The 21,526-nt window shown below is 40.9% G+C and overlaps 1 protein-coding gene across 5 annotated transcripts in view; it reads left to right on the forward strand.

The window, feature by feature from the left end:
• Positions 1-8,013: 8,013 nt before the first annotated feature.
• The window catches only part of SLC16A7 (solute carrier family 16 member 7), a 205,962-nt gene continuing 192,449 nt past the window's right edge, over positions 8,014-21,526 (forward strand). For 2 of the 5 annotated variants that reach the window (XM_005898966.2, XM_070370516.1), the window contains exon 1: positions 8,015-8,210. The gene's annotated coding sequence lies outside the window, so the exon portion shown is untranslated. Of the gene's footprint in view, positions 8,216-21,526 lie in introns of all 5 variants that reach the window. The other 3 variants (XM_070370518.1, XM_070370517.1, XM_070370515.1) reach the window with 3 other exon arrangements.

Consider the following 21,526-nt stretch of genomic DNA (forward strand, 5'->3'; position numbering starts at 1 on the left):
ATTGATAAAAAAAACTGTGACATTTCCACTCAATAGCATACTATCCAATAAGGAAAGGAAAAACTACTGATTCTTACACACTACTACATGGATGAATTAAAGAAAAATATGAAGAATAAAAGAAGACAAATAAAAAAGACTACATATAATGTCATTCTGTTTATATACCATTTTAGAGTATGGAAAAGCAACTGGTCTATGATGATAAAAACCAGATTAGCAATTGCCTGTGCTTCAGAAAGGATTACATAAAAATAGCATGAAGAAAGTACTTGGGATGATGGAAATGCTTTATCTCTTGATTAGAGTGGTGATTAACTGGGCATATAAATTTGTCAAAATTCACCAAACTGTCCACTTGAAATGCATGTATTTTAATGTAAGTTACATGTCAATAAATTTTATTTAAAATAAAATAAACCTGGTATATTGACAAAGGTATCCACAATTGTTGCTTGACATCTTTGGCATCATGAAATAAAACTCATCCTCCTTCATAAAGGCTTCTGAGGAAAAAACTCTACATGTCTTTTTTGAAACATGTTTCTGAAGCTCTGGATAACCCTTCAACTCAATAACTAGGATAGTCTATTCCAGTTCAGACTGAAAAACTTATAAACTAATACCCCAGTATTTATACTCTGATACATGCATACACAGTTTTGGGGTGGACGTAATCATAACATTAGGATCATAAGTCTGTCTGCCTGGGAGAACCACTACTTACATCCAAACAGCTTATTACAGTACTTATCAAGTAATAGTTGTTTAATAAATATGTCCAATGAATAAAACTCATGAAGACTGAATTCCATGACTGAAGACCTGCATTCAGAAATGAAATTCTGATAAACCAAGGAAAAAAATATAAAATCAATAAACTTCAGGTGACCACTTATATTGTTAGACTCGAGCACAAACCACAGGCTGAATTTAAACCTACATCGCATTTCATATAATAAATCTCACACAGAGTATTTCCTGGGAAGAATTTATAAATGATAATTCAAGATCATCATCAATAACTCCTAGGAAAAAAAATAAGCCAACATTAAGAAATCATTAGAATTATGTAACAAAATAACATAAAACAAATAATGTAGTTTGAATCAATGCCTGGAAGATGGAAATCAGAAAAAGAGCCCCTGAGTGGCAAACATGTATGTAGGTCTAGAAGCAACAGTTAGACTGAACATGGAACAACAGATTGGTTCAAAATGGGGAAAGGAGTGAGTCAAGGCTGTATATTGTCACCCTGCTTATTTAACTTATATGCAGAGTACATCATGCAAAATGCCGAGCTGGATCAAGATTGCCGGGAAAGTATCAATAACCTCAGATATGCAGATGACACCATCCTTATGGCAGAAAGCAAAGAGGAACTAAAGAGCCTCTTGATGAAGGTGAAAGAGGAGAATGAAAAATCTGGCTTAAAACCCAATTTAAAAAAAACGAAGATCATGACATCCTGTCCCATTATTTCATGGCATATAGATGGGGAAACAATGGAAACAGTGACAGATTTGATTTTCTTGGGCTTTAAAATCACTGCAGATGGTGAGTGCAGCCATGAAATTAAAAGATACTTGCTCCTTGGAAGAAAAGCTATGACAAACCTAGACAGCATATTAAAAAAGGAGAAACATTACTTTGCCAACAAAGGCCCATAGAATCAACGCTGTGGTTTTCCCAGTAGTCGTGTAAGGATGCGAGAGTTGGACCATAAAGAAGGCTGAGCGCTGAAGAATGTATACTTTTGTGTGTGTGTGTGTGTTTACATATTTTTATTTATTTATTTATTTTTTAACTTTACAATATTGTATTGGTTTTGCCATATATCAACATGAATCCACCACAAGTATACATGTGTTCCCCATCCTGAACCCTCCTCCCTCCTCCCTCCCCGTACCATCCCTCTGGGTCGTCCCAGTGCACCAGCCCCAAGCATCCAGTATCATGCATCGAACCAGGACTGGCGACTCGTTTCATATATGATATTATACATGTTTCAATGCCATTCTCCCAAATCATCCCACCCTCTCCCTCTCCCACAGGGTCCAAAAGAATTTATATTTTGAATTGTGGTATTGGAGAAGACTCTTGAGAGTCCCTTGGACTGCAAGGAGATCAAACTAATCAATCTTAAAGGAAATCAGTCCTGAATATTCATTGGAAGGACTGATGCTGAAGCTCCAATACTTTGCCCACCTGATGTGAAGAACTGACTCATTTGAAAAGACCCTGATGCTGGGAAAGATACAAGGCAAGAGGAGAAGGGGAAGAGAGAGGATGAGATGGTTGGATGGCATCACTGACTCAATGGACATGAATTTGAGCAAGCTCTGGGAGATGCGAAGGACTGGGAAGCAGTCCATGAGGTTGCAAAGAATTGGACAAGACCGAGTGAGTGAACATCAGCAAAACAGCAAAAAAAAAAAAAAAAAAAAAGAAAACAAAAGGCAAAATGGCTTTAACTTTAGGCAAATAAAACAAAGTAGAAGGGCAGCTGAAAATCTAGTTTACTGAGAAGCAGGTAGCTGAGAGCATTTTAGCCTGAAGCTGTCTTGTGACCTATGAGGCATTATGTAAATGTGAACAATGACTAACCCTTCAAGGACAGTCCAGGCACAAGGCAAGTTACACAAGGTTAAGCAGGCAACTTTAAGCTTGCATTCTCATGCATCTTCACCAAAACTACTCTCCAAAATATTTTAAGTAAACAGTTAAGTTTAGTTAGGAAAAAAAAAAAATCCTCATCATACACAAATTTGTTTTTCGTCTTCTAAGAGTATGTATAATCTCTGTGGATCTTTGCACCCTCAAAATGCTTGAAGGTACCACAGAGTTCTAAAAAGTGCAGCTCAGGTTAAGTTCCACACCCCCTCCTCACCCCCACCACCAAAAACCACAAGTACAGGAAAAGGCACAGAAACTTAGCTTCCTTGGTTCCATATGCAGTCAGTCATCATTCATTCATTTAATAAAGCACATTAAATATGAAACACTTATAAAGCATTATTGACAATATTCTTGCCAGGAAAGTTTATATTGTAAAAAATTTTAATCCAAGTTTTTAATTTCATACACTTTCAGAATAATTAACATATTCATATGAAGACATCTATAATTAAGCTTATAATTAGACTCCACTAAAATTACTTTATACATAACATTAAGTGAACTGTAAAATTAGGGAAAAAAGGCCAATGCACAGGACTTTAGATGCAGGATCCATTGAGAGATTTTTGGAACCTCAAGAGTCATTTCTTTTGACAAAAGACCTCTCTGGGCTCCTGTACAGTTATTGAAAGGCACCCCATACAACCATGTCCAATATTATTGTTTTTCCTTTTTTTATTCTTTGTAAACTGAGACTAGGTTTGCATTCTCCACAATTCTACAAAGCTTCCATAGAAGAGATTTCCAAAGTAGCCTATATACAGGCACTCAAGATATAAATCTACAAGCAGTGGAGTGAGGCCTTTCATATTTTGTACATTGTATGAAACCAGGTCAGAGCAATCATATTCACAGCTGCTAGCCAGCTACAATCTCAGTCACAGTAGGCTGCCACTGGATGGCAGGTGCACGTTCACTTTCACTTAGGCTGAGGGGATACTGGGACATTTAGTCTTCTGTCTTTAGTTAAAACCACTCTATTGTGTGTAGTTAACACACACGCACACACACACACACCTGCTTTGGTATCACAGAGTCTTGTCAAGAAAAGGCTGTTGTATATCTAGTTGGGAATCAAGATAAGATTGTGATTATATATATATAGAGAGAGAGAGAGCGAGCCTTGACTTAAGAACACATTAGAGCATTCTTGTAAGCTCAATGTTTCATTGGGTCATTATGCCTTATGATTTATAATCTTATTAAATAATATCCTCCATTGGTCAGAATAGGCTTGACTCTGTTCTCATGACACATAAGTCCTGAAATCTCAATGGCTGAACACAATAACGGTTTCTTGTTCACACAGAGTCCAGTGCAAGTCAAGCAGCCTTTCTTTATCGTTAGTGACTCCATGTTGCAGTGAAACATGTCTGTCTGAAACATGAGGCTATTTGAGCAGAGAAAGGCAGGGGTGAAGGAGAATTACTGGTTCTTAATACTCTTTAGCCAGAAATGATGTAAGTTGCTTTCATTCATACTCTGTTAGAACTAATCACATGACCCCAATATAACGTAAGAGAAACCAGGAAATGTAGTAACATGCAGATCATGGATACTGTTAGTGCCAAGAGCCTCTAGCACGTGTCTGTTCCAAAAACAGTCACACTATCATCCTTTTCCTCCATTGGGCAAACATTATTGATTACCTTCTATCTGCAGGAATTTGTGCTGGATGTTAAAAGATTACAGAGAGGAATAAAACATCATCGCTACTCTCCAGCAGCCTAAAAGACAGGTAGACAGAAAAAAATTACAATATGGCCGACTGTGAAGCAGAAAAAACTGTCCCAAATAGAGGCATATACCATGTTCCATGGGAAAGAGCACAGAGGAAGATGGGAATTCATTTTTAGCAAAAGAATCCTTGAAATGCTACAGAGGTGATGACTTACATGCTGGGTCTTGAAGGGGAAGAAAAAAAAGGACTTAGACAAGTTTGATATGGAAAAGAGGGTGGGGAATGAGAAAAGACAGAAAAATTGGAGAAGACAACAGCATGACTGAGGAATGAAGGGGCATAGAACCTGGAATATGAGGTTATGAGTGTGTAATATAAGTTTGGGCTTTATTAGTCTGCATGTTGTGTATATGTTTGCTTGTTTTAGGAATATTTAGTTTATCGCTATCCCTTGTTTGTCCTATTGTTATTTCACCTATGAATAGGAATCAAGGCATAAATTTTACCAAAAATATTTCAAGTTCTGATCATATGATTTGATTTCCCCCTAAGTTGTATTTTTTTCTTAATTTCTGAAGAATATTAAGATTGCAAGTCTTGGAGAAATTGACTGGATTTATTCCCACCTAATACTCTTCACAGATTCCTTTCTAAGCCAACTAAATATTTACATAGCAGGCCTAGCCATAGCAACAAGGCAATTTAGAAATGAACACCCACATACTAACACTGGGGCATTAGATAAATTGGATCCAGGGTTTTAATTGTTGGAAAAACAAGACTTAAAAAGAAAATTTGCTACAGTTTTGATACAGTGCTATGAGTAATGATGGTTAAGAGTTTGTAAATGAGTTAAATAGGCCAAGAATATGAGGCCGTGAAAAGTACGGGGTGAAAAAGAAATATAGGACAATAAAAGAAAAATCAGAGAGAAGGAAAAGGGTGAATAGGATCTTTCTTTTTCCTTCTCTTCTTTGAAGTAAAATAAAAACAATGAATGAACTAGAAAAATGTCAACAGTGAACACTCAAGAAAATGACCTTGAAATGTGTGTCTTAATGTTTCTTTTTAAAATTTAACATTCTTTTTTTGTGAAAATGAAATGTACGTTCCATCGTTATCGAATGTCTATTATATCTTATCCAAGTGTCAGTTTGCAGATTTTTGTTTGTTTGAAATTAAAGTTCTTTCTGGAATTTCTGCCATAGTTTCTAAACTACCCTTCTGTGTGCAATACTGTCTTCCAAACTTTTTGATGTTACTAATAACGTTATTAATTCATCTTATATTATCTTCCATAAACTTCACATATCATCTCACCTAAATCTTCCAATAGCAATAAAAAGTTGACTTTGTTACTATTTTGTAATAGAAATAAACTATTAGCAGAAACTAAAATTCCAGCCTACAGACTAGCTGTGGTAGAAGCAAGGCAATGTGAATTTAGCCAACTACTTAGTTTCCACTTGTAAAATGTGAATAATCTGCCAGCTACAAATTGGCACTTGCCATCTATTGCTACAGGATTAAATCATGAGCTGCTGCAGCTGCTGACCTTCAACAACCCATAAGAGGAGTTCAGAGTGGAGATCAGAAATGAGGCGCTCTGTGCTCTGGAAAAAACTGGCAGAAAAGGCCTCTGCTGCTGCTGCTGCTAAGTTGCTTCAGTTGTGTCCAAGTCTGTGCAACCCCATAGATGGCAGCCCACCAGGCTCCGCTGTCCCTGGGATTCTCCAGGCAAGAACACTGGAGTGGGTTGCCATTTCCTTCTCCAATACATGAAAGTGAAAAGTGAAAGGGAAGTCGCTCAGTCGTGTCCGACTCTTAGTGACCCCATGGACTGCAGCCCACCAGACTTCTCCATCCATGGGATTTTCCAGGCAAGAGTACCGGAGTGGGATGCCATTGCCTTCTCCAGAAAAGGCCTCTAGATAGTTAGATATTTTTCAGGAGGTTTTACAAGCCTGGTTTTTACATCTTCTCATATCTAGAAAAGAATTAAAATCCTTCATGGTGACCTCTACTCCTCGTGACTAGCAGCAACCTTCTGCAAAAACATGTCCTTGTTTGCATGTAACCCCACCTCCACCAAAGTCACATAAATACCGACCTTCACCCTGGCTCTTGAGGGCTGTTTCTCAAAGCTATCTGAAATGTTGGCTTCCAGGCTATAGACCTCATTTTGCCTCAAATTAAACAACTCACAACTCCTGTGTGGTGTATTTTTTTCAGCCAACAAATCGAATAGTGTTATTGTATTAATTGGGATAATTCACGTAAGTACCTAGAACAGTGTCTGACAGTGATAAACATTTAATAAATAAGTAATTATAATTATTACCATAACACCATTTTGATTCTTTGTCCCTTGGGCTTCAAAATTGCAATTATTTCAATTAAATTATCTTGGCGGTTTAGAAATGATTTAATTCTAGAACAAACAAAAGCTTCTAATAAGTTACATTTTTTACCTAAGATGAATGCAACATTTTTATCTCTTTCACTTTTTTTTTTGGAGCAGGAAAGGGGGAGGGTCAGTAATTGACAGAAAAACTGGAAAATGATTTCTCAAATCCAAGACCCTGATTATTCTTCCAGATTCTTTCTTTTTAAGTAATACTTCAACCTTAAAAAAATGAAAGGAAGCCAATGTAAATGTTCGTTTCCAGCACTTCCTTTTTCCAACTTCTCCCGAAACATGTCTAGACAGGGGGAGGAAATAAAGGTATAAGAAATCAAACCAAGACTGATTTTACCATTATCCCTAGCAGTGTGAGTGTGAGCGAGAGCGTGTGTGTGTGTGTGTGTGTGTGTGTGTAGCAAATAACTAAGTCCTATTTTGAAGAATTAAATAATTTGAAGGACTTCCCTATCCGTCCAGTGATTAAGACTTCTGCTTCCACTGCACGGGGGGCGTGGTTCCGTCCGTGAGAGAACTAAGATCCCCACAGGCTATGTGGCCAATAAATAAATATATATAACTTGAGAAACTAAAACGAATTCATTTACAAATGACTTTCTCTCACATGTTTCACATTTTCAAGTCCTTTTGTGCTACTCTTCCACCCTCGGGGTAAAATTTATTTTTCCCTTAGAGTGAGTGATTCGGTGAATGAACCGAATCTCCAGCACTGCAGTGGTCCTTCTTCTTGTGCCCCCCAAAAGACTTCAGTTGAAGAATGGCCCAACACTTTAACTGCGAGCTCACAAGGAGACTCAGAATTATGTTTCCGTGCCTTGGGCCAGGTTCTTCTCTTTTTGTACGGCTTTCCCTGCCTATAGGTTGCCCTACTGCCCAGGGTACCTACACAAAGGTACCACACACCGGCTCCTAGGTTGTGCGCCAAGTACTTCGAGTAAAGCTCGTCCCAACCGATGTGGAACAACAGTTCGAACAGACTTATGACTTTCTCTCAGGGTCAAAAGTAAAATCTGCAGTGCAGCGCTCCGAGCCATCGAAGTGTCTTTGACAGTTGCCTGGAGCATGCTCAGTCGGCCTGGAGTCACTGGGCTGCGGCTGGCGCCCACCCGCGGCCCCGGGTTCCCGCAAAGCCCCGGGGGATCGCCGCCGCCCTCCCCGGCCCCCTCCCCCTCGCGGAGCCCTCGCCCTCCCCATCCCCGTTCCCTCCCCGTCCCTCCCCTGGTGTCGAGGCGCGCGCTCCTCGGCATCCACTAGGGAGCTCAGCCGCCGCGCCTCCCCTCCCCGCTGCCTCCTCCTCCTCCACCTCCGGCGGCGGGCGAGGACTCGTCCAGGGACATAAATAAATAAATAATTCCATTCACCCTTTGATAGCGAGGCGAACAGGCGGCGGACGGACCGCTGCAGCGCCCACCCAGTGCCGGAGACCAGGTAAAGTAAGTGACACCCCGGGAGGAAACGAGGACTAGGAGGAGGAGGGGACGCTGGCGGAGAGGAAGGCGAGCGCGCGTCTGTCACCCGAGCTGCCCGGGTGAACGGCACGAGCGTGTGAAAATAATGGCCAGTCTGTGACACGCGCTCCAAAGCCAAATTTGCCCGCGAGCCCTTATATAGACAAAAATCCCCGGAGCGGCCGCCGGAGAGCTCGCGTCACCGAAGCGCGCGGAGTGCAACGCGGGACCTGCGGGGGCGCAGTCGGGCGCGGGCTGCGGGCACGCGCGCGTCAGGGAGGGGAGTCGCGAGGGGTCCAGCGCATAGAGGGCTCCGCGCCCGCGCGCGCTTCCGGCCGCCAGGTTCCGGCACTCGGAGCTCTGGCACCCAGTCTCCCCCGGCGCCGTTCCCCCGCACCCTCCCCCCACCCCCCGCCACTTCTTTCTTGGACCTACGAGTCTCCCTGGCAGGTTCCCACCTGGCGCTTCTCCGCAGCATCTCGCCCCGTGCCCGCCAGCATACCTGGTGGGCCGGGACTGAGAAGCTGGGTATTGGGCGGGAGTGGGGATGGGGGTGAGAATGTATAGGGAGCCTCTTCTTTTAGCAGATGGTCGCACTCAGGCTGGGAAGAAGGGACGAAATACCGGGGTCGGGGGTGGCGTAAGAGTTTTTTATGCTTTGGGTCCCAGGTAGCCTGGCGGAGGCGAGGCAGAAGGAAAGAAAGGTGTGTAAGGGAGAGACACACCCGGGGACAGAAAAGGAACGTGACTTAAACGCGGGCGGAGGAGGGCCTGCGCCTCCCGGCTGTTTTTCCTGGCAGAGCTGTGGCGCCACGCTGGGGGTGCCAGGCCCAGCCAGGTAGCGAGGAGGCTAGTGAGGTGGCTCACGTGTGAACTGCCTCCTCTCTCGGGCGGATGCTGCTTGGGTGGCTCCTGTCTCCACCCCATTTTTTTCCCTAACTTCCGCGAAATTGCAGACTGGTCTTGGCAGGGCGGGGTGGGGGTTGGGGGGATTGTGAGCAAGGCCACTTTCCTGGTAGGGCTGAGGAGGGAAATTTGTGATCTACGTCAGGGAAGTTAAAATTACACACGCAACACACGCAGGAGAGGAAACGTGCGGTTTACTCTACAAGTACCTCTGGTAGTAGTAGTAAAGCTAGCCTGTCGTATCTTCTTTCTCCGGTCTGTTAAGGGGCACAGCAGGGGAGTAAAACCACCAGCAGTGATGAGGGTGGAGCTGAAAAGCGTGGGCGGAAGGAAACAGTGAGCACTAAATGCCCTTTCCTGGCACCCAGTGCTTTATGGTAAATCCAAACTGGGAACTCGGGAGGGTGCAGACTTTCAACGGACCCTTGGCTTGACAGTGCTGTGTCATTGGAATCTCAAGTACGAAGTGTGCATTTTGGAGGAACTTGGCTGAAAAATTAGAGCTGGGTTCTGGCAGCAGAGACTGATGAGGGTTGAATGAGGTGACCCTTTCATGGCCCTGGTGAGGCAATCTTAGCCCCACTCTCTGCTTCTGAGCACATTGCGTTTAAAGCAATCTAAGTCAGCCGGCAACTGAATGATCTCAGTAAAAGGGAAAGATTACTTAAGCAACTCAGTGTGTTGTGTAACAACTCATAAAGTCAGAAATTAGTTTTTTTTTTTTTTTTGCAAAATTCACATCAGCAGTTTGCAATTATGTACTCCCCTCCCCTTTGGGCTGTTTCAATAATGGTAAGTGAACGGAAATTTTAACACTTGTTTCTCAATGTCCAAATTAGTGCCCCTTCCTATAAATGCTCAGTTTATTTGTAGACGTGCATTTAGTCTTTTATAATATCTAGCTGATATTTTTGGCCTTACGCCCTCCTGAAGGGAAAAAGGGCAAAGAAACTTTAAGAAATATCCTTTATGGAGAGTTATATTCTTGGATCATGGATCAGAAGTAAAAGAAGTCTCCTGTGATTGCTTTTCATTATATATTCATTTATCAAACTTTTTTTTTTTTTGAGACATTCACATGGAAAAAGGTAATTAACTTTAGAGTTAGACCTGGATTTCAAGCTCACTTCTTCACTTTTGTAAGACTAAGTAATTATTTAACAGTCTTATCCTTAGTTTTTCTTACTCATACAATGAAATTAGTGGTATCTACCCTGAAGTGCTATTGTGAGGAATAAAGTATACTGAAAACACCTGAAAAATAAACTAGCTAAGGTGGTCCAGTGATCCAGAATCCGCCTTCCAATACAGGGGACACGGATTTGATCCCTGGTCCAGGAAGATCCCATATACCTCAGGGCAACTGAGTCTGTGCACCACAACTGTTGAGCCCATGTGCTGCAACCACTGAAGCCCACTTGACCTAGAGCCCCTGCTCCTCAACAAGAGAAGCCACTGCAATGAGAAGCCTGAACACCACACTGAAGAGTAGCGCCTGCTCCTGGCAACTAGAGAGAGCACCAAAAACCCAGCACTGCCAAAAGTAAAATCTATAAAAATACATTTTGACAAAAATCAACTAGCTATTTTTGAAACCCTAAAATCACTCCAGACACTGCACTGTGGTTACAAAGATAAATAAGGTTGGAATTCTGCTCTCAAAAAAACAAAACAAAAACATCTAGTCATCTGGGCTGATCTTCTTTCTGTCCTCTTTGCTGTTTGTTTCCTTCTCAATGGAAGAAGCATGTTTCTCAAGGAATTTGAAAGGATGTAGCAGTTTTAAGAAATGTAAGATGTGCTAAGAGGCACATTTGAGAAGGGCACCTTGCTTCAGAAATCTGTGTTCAGCCCCATCCATTTGCCCATTGACCCAGTAGAAACAAGTAACAGAGGATTTTCTGTTGTTATGAAGGCAGGACATGCCTTCCCTGAAGAATGTCTTTGCTAATGGATTTATTTCTTTTCTTTCTTTTTATTTATTTATTTATTTTATTTTATTTTATTTTTTAAACTTTACATAATTGTATTAGTTTTGCCAAATATCAAAATGAATCCGCCACAGGTATACATGTGTTCCCCATCCCGAACCCCTCCTCCCTCCTCCCTCCCCATACCGTCCCTCTGGGCCGTCCTAGTGCACCAGCCCCAAGCATCCAGCATCCTGCATCGAACCTGGACTGGCAACTCGTTTCCTACATGATATTTTACATGTTTCATTGCCATTCTCCCAAATCTTCCCACCCTCTCCCTCTCCCACAGAGTCCATAAGACTGTTCTATACATCAGTGTCTCTTTTGCTGTCTCGTACACCAGGTTATTGTTACCCTCTTTCTAAATTCCATATATATGCGTTAGTATACTGTATTTATGTTTTTCCTTCTGGCTTACTTCACTCTGTATAATAGGCTCCAGTTTCATCCACCTCATTAGAACTGATTCAAATGTATTCTTTTTAATGGCTGAGTAATACTCCATTGTGTATATGTACCCCAAGAGTATATTCACTATAACATTTTCTCTCTAATGCTCACCATGTTCTGGGCACCGTCTGTTACTCCTTTTATCACTTTAACAATCCTAAGAGGAGGATCTATGGATACTCACATTTACAGAAGAGGCGCAGAGAGTTAAGAAACTGACGCAAAGTGCACAGCTAGCAAGTGGCTGAGTGGGAGTGAGCCCCCAGGTAGGCTGTCTGACTTTAACCACTGAGTAGTATGGCTTTTTCTGCATGAAGCTGATTGAGGGCAGGGACTTCGTCTGTCGTGTTCTTCCTTCCTCATGCAGTGCCTGGCAGGTGATAGTCCTGAACAACTGATTATAGAAAAAATGAAGCAAGGAGGGAGGGAGAAACAAAGGAAGAGTGAGCATCTTTTCTTGCCTACAACTCTCAGTCTGGCAGGGAATTCCTCGTGGAACTCTGCCCTGGGGGCAGGACAGTTGAGGATCTTTTTATGATTCCTTTGTTACTTATACTGTGTGAGCACAAGCATAGAAATAACTCAATATGTGGTCTCTGATTCACACTGATGTATAGCAGAAGCCCCCCCAATATTGTAAAGCAGTTAGCCTCCAATAAATGTAAAAAATCCAAATCTTTCATATTTGCATTAACTCTTGTTTTAAAAGGTGCAGGGACTTCCCTGGCATTCCCAATGCAGGGGTCCGGGTTCCATCCCTGATCAAGGAACCAGATCCCACATGCCAGCCAAGTAAATAAATGTTTTATTAAAAAAAAAAATACATGGTAGCTAGTGTCAGGTATTAAATATTTGGCCTTAAGACTAATAGGTTTTTGTAAAGTTCACTGGCTTATTCTTCTTAACAGATTTTTGGGAACCCTTTGAAAAGCAAAGTTTCTCAGTAGATGGCATGATAGTCCTGGATTGCATAATAAGCCATTGAATGAACTCTCATTGAGAGGTCATCATTGTTGACTTTCTCAAAACTATTTGGATCAAAGTATGTAGGAAATGTGTTGAGAAACAACTGCATACACTAAATATCTTTGAGTAATATGACTTTCTTTTAAAAACTTACAGAGAAAGCTTCATTTTCTCAATAGGTCCCTGAATGGTGAATACAGGGTCCTAATCTACCTACGTGGAAGATTCACTTGTTTTTATTAACCTTTATTGAAATTCCAGATAAGTTTATGAAAATTTTACAAGGCATTTGGGTAACAACTACAAGATGCTGGTGTAAAGATATTTTTGTTAAAAGTTTTGCACAGTTAAGATAGCCCCACAAGAAAATGACATGCTATCGGGTTTAGTAGGGCTTCCCTGGTGGCTCAGTGGTAAAGTGGTAAAGAATCCGTCTGCCAATGCAGGAGATGCGGGTTCATTCCCTAGGTTGGCGGGATACCCTGGAGAAAGAAATGGCAACCCACTCCGGTATTGTTGCCTGGGAAATCCCATGGACAGAGGAGCCTGGTGGGCTACAGACCATGGATTTGCAAAAGAGTCAGACACGACTTAGCAACTAAACAACAACAATAATTTGGTTTAGTTATCTGAACTGCTGATTAATTTTTGGTCATGTTTGGAATTAAAACATGGCACTTAATAAAAAAAATTAAAATTTTCAATGAAAGTATCTAGTATGAATGGTAACACAGAGAAATATTTGTTTAGATAAGTAAAGGTCTGTACCAAATATTGGTATTTTTAAAAAGTGTTTACATTAAATGTTGGCTGTTTCATACTTAATAGCACAATGACATGTAGTATTATTAATCATCCACACTCCTAAACAGTTTCTGATTAGTGCTAATGTATAGAAGTTATAAATTATAAGAAGCTACTCTACTAAGTAATTTATTTCTTTTGGAACTAGATTAGACATGAATAAACAGTAAAAGCAAAAAGGCATGCATTCACTTGAGAAGTTTCTAAGGGATGAACTGATTAATAATATTTGTCTGTGTTTGAAATTGATTCTCTAAAATGTCAGAAACTGAAGTTCTGTCAGTTTTTCTCAAATATACAAAAGGTACATTCAGTGATCGGCTTCCCTTGTAGCTCAGTTGGTAAAGAATCTGCCTGTAAGGCAGGAGACGCAGTTTTATTACTGGGTTGGGAGGATACCCTGGAGAAGGAAATGGCAGCCTACTCCAGTACTCTTGCCTGGAGAATCCTCTGGACAGAGGAGCCTGGTAGGCTACAGTCTATGGTGTTGCAAACAGTCAGACACAACTGAGCGACTAAACCACCACTACCACAACATTCCGTGATAAACAGTGTTTCTCAACAGGTGACAGTGTTGGCATTTTGGGCAGGGCTCTTTTGCACGGTGTAGGAATGCCGCTTTTATTGCAGGACACTTGGTGTCTGCGACCCCTGCCCTCCATATGCTGATAGTTTCCCCTTAGTCATAATTACCAAAAGTGTCCCCTGACATTGAATATACTTTTTGGAAGAAAGGTACTATATGTGATTGAAAATTATTGGCCAGTAAAATCAAATTGAAAATGTTTAAGGAAATTATCTTTGAAATCGGTCTATCTTCCAATAAGAAATTCTTCTGTGTTTTCTTCAAAGGATAAAAAGAGTTCTTCCTTGTAAGATATATTAAGTATTAATCAGGTTGTAACTGGCCTCTGAGGCTCTAAATCTTCACTGACTTCACACTATCCACAGCCTTTGGCAGTGTTGGCACCTGCTGCTTCTTAAACTCTTCTCTTGATTTCTAGGTGCTCTTTGTGTTTCTCCTACTTCTCTGATTGCTCATTAGTGGCTTCCTCTTTGACTTTCCTTTCATCTCATAGCTCAGCTAGTAAAGAATCTGCCTGCAATGCAGGAGACAACGCCCGGTTTGATTCTTGGATTGGGAAGACCCCCTGGAGAAGGGATAGGCTACTCACTCCACTACTCTTGGGCTTCCCTTGTGACTCGGATGATAAAGAATGCTCCTGCAATGCAGGAGAGCTGGATTCAATCTCTGGGTCAGGAAAATCCCCTGAAGAAGGGAATGGATACCCACTTCAATTTTCTTGCATGGAGAATTCAATGGACAGAGGAGCCTGGCCAGCGCAGAAGGTCAGACAGGATTGAACGACTTGCACTTCACCTACTCACTCAAGTATGTGCTCCTCAACTTCTGTTTTGAATTCTTCTCTTGTCTAAATTTGATCCATTGGCAAAGTTTGTCCTCTCTTGGACTGTGCTTTGACCTCAGTAGGAGTAACACTCAAGCCATTATCTTCAACCCTGACCTTCACATAGCTGTGGCCAGAACTTTCCAAATGCCTGCTGGACAGCTCCCCTCTTCTGTGCTGCTGACACTGCCAACACCCTGAGGTCTCTTCTGAACACTCTTCTTTCCTTCTGTTGGCTCTGCTTCTTTTATTGGTGTTAGTATTCTAATCTAGAACAAGAACCTCAAGTCCCCCACCCCCTGCCCCAGCCTTAAATTTTACAGTCAGTTGCTAAGACATTCAAAATATTTCTTTCATCAATGTCCTCTTTTCTGATGCTGCCGGAGTCCAGGCACTTTTGACATACTACTTAGACTCACATCCTAGTCTCTTAGCTGATCTCCTTGCTAATAGTTTCCCAATGTCCTAGTTAATTCTGTACGTGCCTCCAGATACTTGCACTGAAATACACCTCCCTTTCCTATATGTTAATAACACTTTGTGACTCCCGTTACCTAGGTTTAAGGACCAACATTTCAATCTCTGTATTTCTGAAAATCTTTTCTAGGCTCATCTCCCACTGCTACCATCCTCAGGTCAAACTGAACTGTCCCTTGTGCCTCATTTATTTTCATTCCGTTTCCTGCCTCCCCATTTTTGGCCGTGCTGTTCTTTCATCTTAAAATGCTCTAACCTCCTGCTGTTTCCATGTCAAGCTTCAACCTTCAAAGCTGGGTATAAACACCACATCCAAATTTTCTCTGAAGCCTCTGGATAGGTACAAGAAGCTTTTTTAAGATTTCAGTATGTGTATTGCAAACTCCAGGGGACAGTAGAGGACAGATGAGCCTGGCATGCTGCAGTACATGGGGTCAGAATCAGACACGACTTAGCTACTGAACAACAACAAATGTGTACTCAGGCAGCCTGTTCTTTTAAAGGCAGTTCCAGTTGTGACTACATTCTTCTTACTTCTACCAAGGGTCCTTAGCTTTCTGGCGCCACACAAAATAAATCTTTTTCTGGGTTGACTGACAGCCTGTACATTTGTGGTGACAGCTGACATGTCTTATGTTTTCTCTATGAATGTAAAATATTCACTTTTTTATCTCTTCTTTATGTGACCTGGTTAAGCTTGTTTTTAGGGCCGATATGTTTCTGGAAGCATTCAAGTTTAGGAAAGTCAGTTTATGTACAAAATAGTTGAAGGATGAAAATGGTTGTTTATGAATATAAATGTTTGATCACTTGCTCATGATCCCACTGGCCATCAGTGTCATCTTTTTTCAGATGAAATTAGAAGGTGGGAAATAAAGGCATATAGAGAGATCTGCCTTTGGAAGGACCCACTGTTACCTCAGAGCTGAACATTTTCTTTCTGTGGCCCATTAGGCTGAGTATAATGAATGAATACATGAATAAACACTGAAAGGGAAGAAAGAAGGAAACTCATTTTAAATTCTGTTTACAATTAGAAATTAGCCTCTCAGTAAAATTATTTGTCTTTGCTGGTTAATGCCATAAGAGGTAAAGAACCTAACATGCTGTGTGTATGTTTGTGTGTATGTATAATAAGTGAATTTAGAGACTAAAGATGTGGCTCTTACATAAAGCTATAGAGATTACTTTGAGTAAAAATAGCTTGCCTTTATCCAGGACTTCTACATGCCAGGCATCATTTTACATATTCATCTTACACCTTTTTAACTAATTTAATCCTCTAAGCCTTATGAGAAAACATTATTATGACCCTTATTTTACAGGTAAGGGAATTAGGGCCAGAGGATAAGTATCTTGCCCAAGGTTGTACATCTTGTCAGTGGAGGGATCTGGTCCTGAATCTATTAACCACAATGTACCTTCTCAATATTAGTATTTTAAAATATGCAATTCTGCACTGGATTTTAAGAGATTCTAGAGGAAGGAAGTTTGAGAAATGTTAAAAAAAATAAAAAAGACTAGTCAAGGATAACAGGACTTGATCTGTTAAAACACAGAGTTGGAAGAATGATAAGACTTCCTTACTTTTTAAAGGAAATATCTGGAACCAAACTAAAAGGCTTCGAGAAAATAATGACCTCTTATCACTTGTGGACTCAGGGAGGGTGGGGAGCCATTAGGGACTGAATAAACAATAATTCCAGAATTCGATCCCTTTAGCACAGGTAGCAAGATGATGGGGGGTGGGGGAGTGTGCATTGGGTGGCGGGACTCCTGCGGATATGCCAGGCTGTGGGCAGCGGTGGATGCATGAACAGAGGGGTGTCTGGAGAATTCTCATGGATATGTACATGTCACTTCTGCTGTGAAATGGGATTTTGAATAAAGCCTCTGACATATTTCAAGCCAGAGAATGTAATCCTTTAATAACAACTATTTATTCATCCACTGTGCTCCAGACACCGTTTTAGATGTTAGAGATGGCTGTGAATAAAACAGTAAGATCCTTTTAGTCTTGAGTCACACAAATAATGGAACCTATTTTCAAAGCAAGTTTAAGCAATTTATATCTTTCCATCAGCTTTGTGCAGAGCTCCAGTGTCGTGTTCACTGTAGTCTGTCTTAGTCTGTGGGTCTCTCTTTTCTCTTTCCCTTTTTTCTCCATCACTGTGTCACATGTTGGATCAGAGTCTTTGTGGATAGATAGACAGACCTTGGTGGAATTTTGATTTAGCCACATCTCAGCTGTTTAACCAAAATCAAGCTATGTAAACCTTCAGAGCCTCAGTTGCCTCATTTTTAAAAAATGGAAACAATAAAGCCTATATCACAGGATTGCTGCTGGAGAGTAAATAAATAATGCAGATAACATAAGGAGTAATCACAATTATTATTCTTTTATCTTTACTAATATTTTTGGTGCATTTTGAGGCAGAGCCTCTTTATTCTTGAAAAATCTGCTTCTGTGCACAGGTATTTATGAATTTTAATATTACTTTCACAGCCTGATCCAAGTAGGAAATTCAAACAACAACAAATCATTGACTTTATAGTAATATGGGTGTTTCACATATAGACAAAACTCTGAGTTTTGACACATCAGTTCATTTCATTTCAGCTGCTCAGTCATGTCAGACTCTTTGCAATCCCATGAATCGCAGCACACCAGGCCTCCCTGTCCATCACCAACTCCTAGAGTTTACTTAAATTCATGTCCATTGAGTTGGTGATGACATCCAGCCATCTCATGCTCTGTTGTCCCCTTCTCCTCCTGCCCCCAGTCCCTCCCAGCATCAGGGTCTTTTCCAATGAGTCAACTCTTTGCATGAGGTGGCCAAAGTACTGGAGTTTCAGCTTTAGCATCAGTCCTTCCAAAGAAATCCCAGGGCTGATCTCCTTCAGAATGGACTGGTTGGATCTCCTTGCAGTCCAAGGGACTCTCAAGAGTCTTCTCCAACACCACAGTTCAAAAGCATCAATTCTTCAGTGCTCAGCTTTCTTCACAGCCCAACTCTCACATCCATACATGACTACTAGAAAAACCATAGCCTTGACTAGATGGACCTTTGTTGGCAAAGTGACGTCTCTGCTTTTTAATATGCTATCTAGGTTTGTAATAACTTTCCTTCTAAGGAGTAAGCGTCTTTTAATCTCATGGCTGCAGTCACCATCTGCAGTGATTTTGGAGCCCCCAAAAATAAAGTCTGACACTGTTTCCACTGTTTCCCCATCTATTTGCCATGAAGTGATGGGACCAGGTGCCATGATCTTAGTTTTCTGAATGTTGAGTTTTAAGCCAACTTTTTCAGTCTCCTCTTTCACTTTCATCAAGAGGCTCTTTAGTTCTTCACTTTCTGCATATCTGAGGTTATTGATATTTCTCCTGGCAATCTTGATTCCAGCTTGTGCTTCATCCAGTCCAGTATTTCTCATGATGTACTTGCATATAAGTTAAATAAGCAGGGTGACAATACACAGCCTTGACATACTCCTATCCCAATTTGGAACCTGTCTGTTGTTCCACCTCCAGTTCTAGCTGTTGCTTCTTGACCTGCATGCAGATTTCTCAGGAGACAGATCAGGTGGTCTGGTATTGCCATCTCTTTCAGAATATTCCACAGATTTTTGTGATCCACACAAAGACTTTGGCATAGTCAATAAGGCAAAAGTAGATGATGTTTTTCTGGAACTCTCTTGATTTTTTGATGATGCAGTAGATATTGGCAATTTGATCTCTAGTTCCTCTGCCTTTTCTAAAACCAGTTTGAATTTCTGAAAGTTCACGGTTCACTTACTGTTGAAGCCTGGCATGGAGAATTTTGAGCATTACTTTACTAGCATGTGAGATGAGTGCAATTGTGCGGTAGTTTGAGCATTCATTGGCATTGCCTTTCTTTGAGACTGGAATGAAAACTGACCTTTTCTAGTCCTGTGGCCCCTGCTGAGTTTTCCAGATTTGCTGGCATACTGAGGGCAGCACTTTCACAGCATCATCTTTTAGGATTTGAAACAGCTCAATTGGAATTCCATCACCTCCACTAGCTTTGTTCACAGTGATGCTTCCTAAGGCCCACTTGACTTTGCATTCCAGGATGTCTGACTCTAGGTGAATGATCACACCATTGTGATTATCTGCATCGTGAACATCTCTTTTGTATAGTTCCTCTGTGTATTCTTTCCACATCTTCTTAATATCTTCTGTTTCTGTTAGGTTATTTCTGTCCTTTATTGTGCCCATCTTTTCATGAAAAGTTCCCTTGTTATCTCTAATTTCCTTGAAGAGATCTTTAGTCTTTCCCATTCTGTTGTTTTCTTCCATTTCTTTGCATTGTCACTGAGGAAGGCTTTCTTATTTCTCCTTGCTATTCTTTGGAACTCTGCATTCAAATGGGCATATCTTTCCTTTTCTCTTTTGCCTTTTGCTTCTCTTCTTTTCATAGCTGTTTGGAAGGCCTCCTCAGACAACCATTTTGTCTTTTTTGCATTTCTTTTTCTTGGGGATGGTATTGAATACTGCCTCCTGTGCAATGTCATGAACCTGCATCCATAGTTCTTAGGCACTGTGTTTATCAGATCTAATCCCTTGAATCTCTTTGTCACTTCCACTATATAATCATAAGGGATTTGATTTAGTTCATACCTGGATGGTCTAGTGGTTTTTCCTACTTTCTTGAACTTAAATCTGAATTTGGCAATAAGGAGTTCATGATCTGAGCCACAGTCAGCTCCCAGTCTTGTTTTTGCTGACTGTATAGAGCTTCTCCATCTTTGGCTGCAAAGAATGTAATCAATCTGATTTCAGTGTTGATCATCTGCTGATGTCCATGTGTAGAGTCTTCTCTTGTGTTGTTGGAAGAGGGTGTTTGCTATGACCAGTGTGTTCTCTTGGCAAAACACATACAGGAAGAGAATTCAACATTGATATTGATGCTGCAAAAATATTTAAGTGCTGAATTTTTCACATAGACACAAAATTAGTAACATCAACTGGGAATATATCCTAAAGGAGTTTTAAGATGGAAATTCCTGACTTTCTACTTAGAAGTAGTAGCACATATAAACACATTTAAAGACTGTGGGAAAGGGAAAAGCAATAGCAATTTGCTATCAGGATTTAGAGATGTTTGTTCATGCTAAGATACAAACCTATGTCAACATAACTATTGTTGTACTTTTTTTTTAAGCAACATTTAAGTCCTTCCTATGTGTCTGATCTTTTAAAAATAGAATTTCTATTCTTCATTATTACCAAGTAAGATATATGCAGGTAGAATAAAGGCTCAGCAAGATGAAGCTGTCCATTAGAGAACCCCAAAGGTCAATGTCTCAGAAGATGTTTCAGTGCAGGCTGCTAATGGCAAGTAGATCTTGCTCGCATATGTTAAGTCAATTTAAATCAGTAAATAATTGAGCATTGCTCCATGAAATAATCTGCACAAAGACTCGAAAAGATTATGTCTAGGTCATCTTTCCTGATCTCCCTAAGGAGACTAATTTCAGAGACATTCTCTGTGTGGGGAGTTAAAGAACAATCAAGTAGGACTGAGTGTCAAAATGTTAGAGCAGTGATTGTCTACAACATTGGTTAACCAAGTACAGATAATCCTTGAGCCGCATCTGGCCTCCTTCCTGTTTATATAAATAAAATTTTTTTCTGGAATATAGCCACGCCCATTGGTTTCTGTGTTGTCTGTGGCAGATTGCCTGCTGCAGATTGAGTTCAATAGTTGTGATTAAATCTGCTAATCCTAAAATATTTTTCAGTTTAGAGAAAACTTTCAGTTTAGAGAAAAATCTTTCAGTTTAGCTAAAAGTATTTGTTGACCCCTGCTCTAAGATTCCAGAAGGAGACTTTGCTATGTAATGGAGTGATCAAAGAAAGCTTCAATGAAAGAAGTGGGAACGTTTTAGAGCTGAGAGATGAATAGTCTAAGTAAAATGAGATGCATAGCTCTTAACCCTGCCTCTTAAGATTCAGTTATTTGTAATGTCCTCCTTTTTCTGTAGTGCCCCTTCCTAGTACCATATGAATTCCAGGTATTTATTGTCTGGTGTCTTCAATGTAGCAATAAAATGCTTGAATGTGTTTTCCTAAAGCTATGGCCTCTTTCACGGAGAGGGCAGTGGCACCCCACTCCAGTACTCTTGCCTGGAAAATCCCATGGACGGAGGAGCCTGGTGGACTGCAGTCCATGGGGTCGCAAAGAGTCGGACACGACTGAGTGACTTCACTTTCACTTTTCACTTTCATTCATTGGAGAAGGAAATGGCAACCCACTCCAGTGTTCTTGCCTGGAGAATCCCAGGGA

The sequence above is a fragment of the Bos mutus genome, chromosome 5 (assembly GCF_027580195.1).
Source record: "Bos mutus isolate GX-2022 chromosome 5, NWIPB_WYAK_1.1, whole genome shotgun sequence".
Lineage (NCBI taxonomy): Eukaryota > Metazoa > Chordata > Mammalia > Artiodactyla > Bovidae > Bos > Bos mutus.